This window comes from Papaver somniferum, chromosome 3 (genome assembly GCF_003573695.1).
Source record: "Papaver somniferum cultivar HN1 chromosome 3, ASM357369v1, whole genome shotgun sequence".
NCBI lineage: Eukaryota > Viridiplantae > Streptophyta > Magnoliopsida > Ranunculales > Papaveraceae > Papaver > Papaver somniferum.
Genome location: NC_039360.1, coordinates 73,017,921 through 73,027,351, shown reverse-complemented (window position 1 = coordinate 73,027,351; position 9,431 = coordinate 73,017,921). Strand labels below are relative to the sequence as shown.

At 38.5% G+C, this 9,431-nt stretch overlaps 2 pseudogenes; one reads left to right on the top strand and one right to left on the bottom strand.

The window, feature by feature from the left end:
• Positions 1–174: 174 nt before the first annotated feature.
• LOC113359593 lies at positions 175–1,334 on the bottom strand (annotated as a pseudogene).
• A 242-nt stretch (positions 1,335–1,576) lies between these two features.
• Positions 1,577–2,971, top strand: LOC113359592 (annotated as a pseudogene).
• Positions 2,972–9,431: the final 6,460 nt, after the last annotated feature.

Genomic DNA, 9,431 nt, shown 5'->3' with positions numbered 1-9,431 from the left:
AACTTTAATCAGGAATATGCAGGATTTGATAACTTGTATGATACTTGGTCATTTAAATCCATTCTCTAATTTTACAATAAACGAAAGCTGGACTGCTGGAGCCTGTCTAGAATTGGTCTTTCAAATCTTTCTTCCATCAGTGCCTTCCCATGCCCCATTGTTGGCTTTGGCAGCTTAACCCTCCAAACATCCTTTTGCATATGGATACAGGCATACATCAATCTGACTGGATCACTAAGTGTACATAATGTCGTCCTTGGATATATTTGTCGGCCTTCTATTGGTTCTCTGTCGCTTAGGATCTGGTTCACCTCGCCTCTTCAAGACAAATGCAGTATATAGGTAGGCTACTTCCTATTCATCCGATGATAGAGTGCTTGTGTCCTGATTTCCATCACCCAAGACACCAAAGCGCCGCATAAGCTCAGCAAATTCTGGTTTCGTTAAGTACTCGTCTATGAATTCATGGAAATTCTTCACGAAAACAAGCTCCAGATCATACTCCTCTGCCAGTCATTTGAAAGCAGGAAAAGGAACGATCCATTCAGGACAATCTACAGCATCCTCTAAATGGAACTCGTACTTGATACCAAAGGGAGTAGATGATTTAAACCTCTTACGATCATATTCTTCATCAAACGGATCCAGTACAGGCTATTACCAAAAGTCAGTCCCTCCGACTCTCTAAGCTTTTTTATAATAACATTTGCATCCGGCATTGTACCAATGAAGGTCCCGCCTGGACGAAGCAAGGCGGATACATTTGCCAAGGCTCGTCGTGCACGTGCTTCAGTAGACCAAGAGTAGTGCATGGCAAACTGGCAACTGCAAATATCAAATGGTCCGTCATCCCTCAGAACTCTATCCAAGGGAACCTCAAAGCAATCGCCACATAATAGGCGTGCTGGAAATGTAAACCTACTGCGACTTTGATGATGGTTTGCATCCCCATTGTAACGTGTTCTGCAGTCTTCTATCGAGCCTTCGGCTATATCAATACCAACATAATATCCAACTCCTGCTTTGTCCCATTTTATCAAATCCCCACCCTTGCCGCAAGCAAGATCTAGAACAACATCTCCACGGCGAGCGTAGAGCTGAATGAGAACACTCTTGATCCAATTATTGAGCTTTTTCAGATGGATAATTGGACTGGCTTCTCGCTCTTCGAAAGTCTGATTGGATCTTGCACTGTAATGGTCAGCAACACGTTGTGCCATATACCTAGTGTTTTCATCTTCTTTTTTATACGGTGAAACACCATTAGGATCTATTCCTTGGTTTGAGTGAGATGGAGCATTAGAAGTTGAAGCAGATTTGCAGGCTCTCTTCATTACTGGGGAATCGGAGCTTAGGATTTCTAAATGGGGATAAAGAACAAAGAGATGAATGGAAGTTCGCGAAGAAAGAAAAAAAAAACTCGAGCAGAATAAGAAGTATGTGAGAACAAAGATCTTTTTCTTCCCTATTCTGTGATATATGACAGAGGAGCAAGGATTACTTTGTATATATATATAGGTGTTGGCACACGTTTCAGAGTTCGGTTCCTAATTGAATCAGAGATCTCACGATATATATGGAAGTAAATCAAAATATAGAAACCTCTAGTTATTATGAGCTGGACGAGTAAGCTGTTTCCTAATTTTCAAGTAAAGAAGGACAAGTTTACTCGTAGATCTGCTTGAGCTTGACGGATGCATTTGCAGGCTAGACGTGCATCTTTTTGCGTCATGGAATGCTTAATCTAGAGTTTGATGGGCGTATGTGGTTTTGGCTTATTGTCAGATGCAACTTTTCTTCTTTGTCAGATTTTGGGTTGTTGCCCTTGTTGTGTGTGCGTTTAATGGTTCCGCACTTTACCTTTTGCGCGGAATTAAAAGGAGCTAAAGTTGTCCTGCACTTGATGGTTCCGTGCAAAAGCATTTTCAGCAACACCTGAACCATTAAGCGCAACAACTGTGCCGCACAACTTGTTTCACAGTTTGAAGGGAGTAAGTTTGTTAGAGCATCTCCGATACAAGATGTCTAGGTCCTCCTAGGTAAGGGTGCACACGGAACGGTTCGGTTCGGTTCGGTTCTCACCGAGGCCGAGTACCTGTACCTCCCTAGGGTCGGTTCCAAGATTTTGGACCGGTACCGTGTATCTCGGTTCCGGTACCATTCGTTACACGTACGGTTTCGGTACGGTTCCGGTACCGGTCGGTTCCCTTTAGGATTTTCATTCTCTCGAGGTTTCGTTATATTTTTGGTGCTTGTTAGCCTCAAAGCACCGTCTCACTGCTTCCTATGTCTAACTATTTTGTCATTGCTATTGTTTTTTAACCTGTAAATGACATGACTACGAGTATCTTAAGCTGTGTACAATTATATGCTTTGTATTTCAATCAAATTGTCGACAGTTACTAGAAAACATCATACTAAAATTGTCGTTACCCGTTTTACCTGAACATCACTTACAATTGTGCAATCTTGCTTGTAAAAGCTCACCGTTTGTGATGGTGGACTCATGGGAGGCGAAACAAACTAGTTATCAACGAACTTTAACGGTTTTGGGTAGAATCCAGAGGTGTTTGTGAGAAAGTGGATTGATAAGAAGAGAGTCACTCAAGGTGATGCTTGTTTGTGGTTCTGATTTACTTGAATCATTTACCATTCTCGGAGTATGGATCCCTGAGCAGATCGAGGCTTTATGTAGCGATTAAGGAGTTGTCTGCATTCACAGAGATGGCACAGACATGGAGAAGATTATTTTGGGGATGAAATTTTGAAAGCATATAAAAGCAACATCAGAGTTGTCGATGAGATGATACCAAACCATATTAGCTCTACAAGAATAAGGGAATGTGTTTCGAAAGGATTATCGATAAAGTATCTGACTGTTGATGAAGTGATTGATTATATCATACAAAAACACCTGTACTTAGATTCAAATCCACATGAAAAAAAAATCCTTGAAATAGGGGATGGGTGAACGGACCATATATGATGCCAAAAGGGTAACAAATATCAGCTGCAAGTTCTAGCTCGTTTGTGTCGAATCCATCATCACTTTGATTAAAATCCTTGTATGCGAGATGAGCATTGGAAGTTCCTGTTCGGTATTTTCGGTCCGGACGGTACGATACCTGTATTGGACCGTGTACCTGTACCTCCCAGACCTCGGTTCCTATTTTTGGGACCGGTACCTGTACCTCAGTTCGGTCCAAAATCAGGTACGGTTCCGCCGGTTCCGGGACGGTACCTCGGTCCGGCTCGGTTCCTGTGCACCCTTACTCCTAGGTGGAGATTCTATTGGTATCTTTTTTTGTGGGTCATTGCCAGTGTCAAAAAAAAAAAAATCACACTTTTACCTAAAGTTTATCTCTCATCCTTTTACTATATAACAACTTTTTTTTAAAGAATTTAGAGACAAAATGATGATGTGGACTTAAGATCCAACAAGTTCATGAAGAGAATTTAATATAGACTTTCTCCTTTACCTCCATTAGCGATGTCATATTTTTTTATGACCTTGACCTTTGCATTGAAGATGAAAATTTGGAGGAAAAGTCTTAAATCCTAGGTATTATGTTCTTTTAAGACCATTATCCCTTTCATTGGAGATGCTCTTAAAGTAGAAATACACCATACTTTTCTCGGATGTGAAGGGTGTGAAATCCTCCATAAGAGAGCGTTTGGATAACGTAAGTAGAAGTCAATAGCATAAGTTGAAAGTTAAAAAAATTTGCTTCAGAAAAAGTTAACTTTTTAGCTTCGAGAAGTCATTTTTAAATTTTGCTCCTACTTTTCTGACTTTTTTGGCTCTGAAAGTCGAAAATTTACTTCCCAATGTATATCCAAATAGGCTCTTGGGCTAAGTCTTACTGAAGGTTTCCCCTACCACATGTACAGTGGTGCCACATAAGGTAAGCGGATTGCTTGAGTGCAACAGTGAGGGAGGGAAATGAGAATAAACGAGGATTGTATCCGAGCAAGGATCGCAACCTCTCCTGTCAGAAAATCACCCAACGAGGATTCCTCTCTTGACTAGTCAATGCTCAAAAATGAGGTATGTGTTTGAAGCAAAAATTTGTTTTTTTATTGTAATAATTCTGATGATTGATTTTTGATTGGTTTGTTTACAATTATAAGTTGATGGTTGATTGTTGTATGATGTGGTATTATTTTGGTGATCAATTTCATGTGATTTGCCGTATTTTTGCCAGGGTTCCATTGATGAAACATAATGAATTTGGATATTTATCTTTATTTACAATTTGGGTGAAAACCTCGACACTATAATCAACTACGCATATAAATTTGTGTTGATTGTTGTATGTTGTGGTATTATCTGGTGTTCAATTTCATGTTTTTTATACAATATTGTTGTTAGGGTTCCATTTATGAAACATAGAGAATTTGGGTATTTACTTTTATTTCCAATTTAGGTGAAAACTTGAAAATTGTAATTAACTATACATACGACATTTTTCTGATTGTTGTATGTGTTAATTGTAGTGTGTTATGGCTATGATTGCAAGTGAGATATTGTCTAGAAGGATGATGAACACCATTGATGTTCTAATAATTCAAAAATTTCAATACAATTTAAAACAAGTTGGTGTCAAGTGAGCTACTATTATAGGAATCGTCGTTTTTCTACAGTATTTGGATTTGATATCTCTTATTCTGACTGTAAATTAACCGAAAGACTTACGGAGAGGTGGTAGAAGAAGACAGGAACATTTCACTTTCCTGAGTTCGAGTTAGGAATAACATCTTTAGATTTTGTTAGATTGATAGTTATTCCAATAGATGGTGGTCGTATTATGCCATGGAAACCACCTAGATTGAATAAGAATGATTATAGGGGATAAGGCAATAGCAATTTTTCTGGTGCGATAACAAATCGGGATGTGAGAGAAACAACTACAAAGCAAGTGGACATAGATTTCCTAGATCGTTTTGTTGAGAGAGCTGGTGCATGGGAATCACAATCAAACTGTGTTCCATTAGGTTTTCTTGCACAATATATCAACAATAGAGATACCATAAACAATGTGGGTGTTTGAAAAAAATTGACAAGAATATTTTTATTATGGTGTATTGGTAGATTTTTGATAGGAACAACTAAAATAAGAGTTCATAAGCGATGGTTAGTATTGGTGGACTATTTAAATAATCTCAGGCAATACGATTGGGGCAGTGCTTGATAAGTGCATAAATTCATATGATTTTAGTGTCCATTCCATACTTGTTTAAGCTATTATTCTTGCATATTTTCGTATTATTACTCTTGTTTTCTCTTATGTGTCTCTATTAGGTAAATCATCCAAAAAGGAACTACAAAGTGATGAAAATATCTATGAAGAGAAGTATTCCCAATATCCAAGTGCCCAAGTCTAAGAGAAGTTGAAGAAGTGCGATGAAAAGGAGCAAAACACTCAAAATCAAGAAAATGGCCAAAGACCGATCTTAACTCATTAAAATCAAGGATTTATCATCACCATCTTGAAGAGAATTTCAAAAAAAAAAAAAAGAATGCAAAAAGAATGAGGTCATTCCAAGTTCGGACGAAGAAGTTGTGGCCAAAACGAGTTTTTATTGAATACCGAAGACAGTAAGCTACGCATACGGGTACGCATACCTTAGTTCTGAAAATTTATGCTGGAATTTTAGGTACGCATACTTAACAAGTATGAAAACGTGTATAAACTCCTTGGAAGGCCTAAGGGCACGTTTGGGGACGTTATTTTGGGTCGGGTTCTTGAACCGAAATAAATACGTGAAGACCAAGCAATGTAAACCTATAAAAAGGTGTTAGGTTATGTAAAATCATATCACATAATTAGGTCACGAAATTGTAAGTCTTGGAGAGAAGAAACATCAAAAGCTAGAGTTTCAGAGCGATTCTCAATCGTAACGATATCTCTAACCTTTTCTCATATGTATATCATGGATGTTTCTACATACATGAGTAGTTAAACACCTATTGATTGAGGATGAATTCTAAGTTGTAAACAAGATTTGAGTTATTATATTAATCTACTTTGAAGTTCTTCATATGATTATCGGTTGTTTATACTATTTGAATATTTATGATTGATTGATAGATTGTTTAGGTGGCCAACTGAATTGATTTGTTGATTCAATCTATTGCTAGTATTGAGTTAGGAGATAAGTAATCGTCGAATAACTTATACACAAGTAGAGAACATGAAACCTTGCAGAGGGATTATGTGGAGCGACTGTGTGTATAAACAACACTAAAAAGTGGACCTTGATCTAAGAGTCCAACTAGTAGGATCAACCTATAAATTCACAAAAGATAAAACATTCGACTAAATTACACCTTGAGTGATCTACTACTAGGTGGTTTAGGTGAATAGAATCTGGTAGGCGAGAACTTCCGTATCCAGTGATATAAGGAATTTAGGGGATAGCACTGATCTAGCTGTTATTCCACGGTTGGTGATAATCTATGATTAACAATGAGTAGGCAACTATAATAACTCATTGACGGTTTATTAACGAAGAAGGATTCTTATCTCTCTCTATTGCTTACAACTTAATATTTTCAATTGCTTTTATTTGCTTTGTTCGAAATCTAAAACAAAACCCCCATTTTTGACACTTTGACAACTAAAACTCACTGTTCTTCGTGGGAACGATCCTTACTTCCATTGTATTACCAGTTAATTGTGTGGAAATAAGACTATTAATTTGTTGAGCCTACGATAGTCCATACAAATTTTGGCGCCGCTGCCGGGGAGCAGTCGGTAGCTTTAGTTGTTATTTTTATTAGTTTTAATCTTGTTTTGGAATTTATTTTAGTTTTTAATTTCGTTTCTAGATTTTTGTTTTCAGGTACTTAATCTCTGGCACCGAAAGACTGGGAATATCAGCGGTGAGGAATCCAAACTCGTAGGGGAACAGTGTTACAAGCACGTCCACAGTTGCAAGAAGAACCTTCTACATCAACAATGGTGAACGATGGTACAAACCCACCTCCTCCACCTCAGGAGAGGAAGCTGCGAGAGTTGACATCTCCATGCTTAGATTCGCAACCACTGTGTACTACAATCACTAACCCAGTGGAGCTGAAGTTGAATCTACTTCATCATCTGCCAAAGTTCAAGGGACTTCCAGGTGAAGATCCGAATCGTCATCTTCGACAATTTCAGCAGAAGATGACAAGTCTTAGGCACAACACCGAAGACAGTGATACAACATTGTTGCAAGCTTTTCAATTCTCTTTAATAGATTCGGCGGAAGAATGGTTGTATTACCTTCCTCCAGGGAGTATTACAACATGGAATGAGATGAAAAAGCTATTTTTAGAGAAATATTTTCCTGCTTCAAAAGCAGCCTCTGTTCCTAAGGAGATTAGTGGTGTTCTTCAGATTACTGGGGAGTCTCTCTATGAATACTGGGATAAGTACAAAAAGTTAGTGGCAAACTTCCCCCACCACAACATATCTCCAACACTCATCATTCAATAATTTTATGAAGGATTACTTCCAGAGCAAAGGAACTTGATTGATGCAGCTGCTGGTGGTTCACTTACTGAAAAGACAATCTCACAGGCAACTAGTTTGATTGAGAGTATGGCTGCAATGCTCAGCAATTTTACACCAGAAATGACTCAAATGTCAGAAGAGTTAGCAATATGGAAGAAACTTCACAGTCAGAGCAACGGATAAACAATATAGAGAAGGTAGTACAAAGGATGGCAGCAGTGATTATTCCATCATACGAAGATGAAGCAGAGGTAAATGCTTTATTCCCTAATCAGAGGCCAAGGTATGATCCATACTCAAATACTTATAATCCTGGTTGGGAAGATCATCCTAATTTCAGTTACGCTAACAAGCAAGATGCAACACCTAATCCATATGCAAGACAAGGTGGTTTTCAACAAGACTTACATCAACCATAACAAGCTAAAGATCAGGGAACTTCTATCGATGATAAGTTCAACATGCTACTGCAAAGCATGCAGGGTGTTGCATCTACAATACAAAGTCTCAAGGAAACAGTTCAAACAAATCAACAGAAAGCCGAACAAAATCAGTTAAAAACTAATAACGCTATCAGAGATTTGCAGACTCAAGTGGGGCAATTGGCTACTGATATGAATCTCATGAAGGCGCAAGCTTCAACAAAGTTTCCATCACAACCTTTTGTGAACCCAAGAGAGCATGTTAATGCAGTAACTCTAAGAAGTGGGAGACAAACTGAAGAGCCACATCAACAAAAAGAGGTTAGTAACTACCTCGAAAAGGAATTAGAGGAGGAAACAATCTCAAAGGAAAAGCCAACCTCAAACGGCCAACCTAAGGATACGGTTCCCAGTTTTACCATACCACCTCCTTTCCCTAGTCGTTTTCCAAGTCAAAGAAGCAAGCTCAAGACAAGGATATCATGGACATATTCAGCAAGATACACATCAACATTCCATTTATTGAGGCCATCAAAGCCGTACCCAGGTATGCCAAGTTTTTGAAGTATTTGTGTACACGGAAGGATAGGTTGATCGCTAATGAGATTACTAAAGAAGATGCCTACAAAGTGTGAGATCCTGGTGGCTTCACAGTTCCCGCTACCATTGGTAACCGAAGATTCGAGCGGGCTTTTCTTGATTTGGGAGCTTCCGTAAGTGTTATGTCAGACGATGTTTATGATTCTTTGAATCTCGGACCTTTAAAAGAGGCAAAGATCACTATTCAATTGGCTAACAAATCCAATATATATCCTAAGGGAGTCATGGAGGACGTGTTAGTTCAAGTGAATCAGTTAATCTTTCCGGTTGATTTCTATATTGTGGATATGCACAATGGAGATAATTGTTCATCTACTTCGTTACTTCTTGGGAGACCGTTCATGAAAACTGCAAAGACGAAGATTGATGTTGATAGTAGTGCACTCACTATGGAATTTGATGAGGAGATCATACGGTTCAATATTTTTGAAACTATGCGCTATCCTAGTGATGTTCACTCAGCTTGCTCCATTGATGTTATTGGTTCGTTATCGCAACAAATGTTTGATTTGAACAGTGAAGATGAACTTGGAGTTGTCCTACGGAATAACATTGCTTTGGACGTTCATGGACATCAGAACATGGACGTTGAGATATCCAAAGAACTGGTGGAGATGTGTGGTGCCTTAACAACACTCCAAGAAGAAAAAACGAGTAATATTTCTAATATTTCTCTACCCATAACTAATGAGGTTCCTTTACCTTCTATTGTATAGGCACCGAAACTATAACTGAAGCCACTTCCAGACCACTTAGAGTACGCGTACTTGGGTGATAAAGAAGAACTTCCGGTGATTATTGCAAAGAACCTCACCCCAATACAAGAAGAATGTCTACTTAGGGTTCTCAAAGAGCACAAAACGGCTATTGGTTGGACAATTGTTGACATTAAAAGCATTAGTCCATCCAT